Genomic DNA, 468 nt, shown 5'->3' with positions numbered 1-468 from the left:
GAGAGAGAGAGAGAGAGAAAGTGGGGAGATGGATGGATGGATGGATGGATGGATAGATGGATGGATGGACGGACGGGGGCAGGCAGGCAGGCAGGCCAAAGAGAATAGCAAACAACATATTTGCTTGAATTTGTAAACACTCTATAAACGCGCGCACATACACACGTCCTAATAAAGTGTTTCTGCGGGGGATTGTGTGCTATATATATATGTATGCGTGTGTATATACTTTTACTTTTACTTGTTTCAGTCATTTGACTGTGGCCATGCAGAAGCGCCGCCTTTAGTCGAACAAATCGACACTAGGATTTATTCTTTGTAAGCCTAGTACTCATTCTATCGGTCTCCTTTGCCGCTAAGTTACGGGGACGTACACACACCAGCATCGGTGGTCAAGAGATGGTGGGGAAACAAAAGCAGACAAACAAATATATGTATATATATATATATATATATATATATATATAT

This window comes from Octopus bimaculoides, chromosome 5 (assembly GCF_001194135.2).
Source record: "Octopus bimaculoides isolate UCB-OBI-ISO-001 chromosome 5, ASM119413v2, whole genome shotgun sequence".
In the NCBI taxonomy this organism is placed as follows: domain Eukaryota; kingdom Metazoa; phylum Mollusca; class Cephalopoda; order Octopoda; family Octopodidae; genus Octopus; species Octopus bimaculoides.
Note: the sequence above shows the minus strand (reverse complement) of the source record.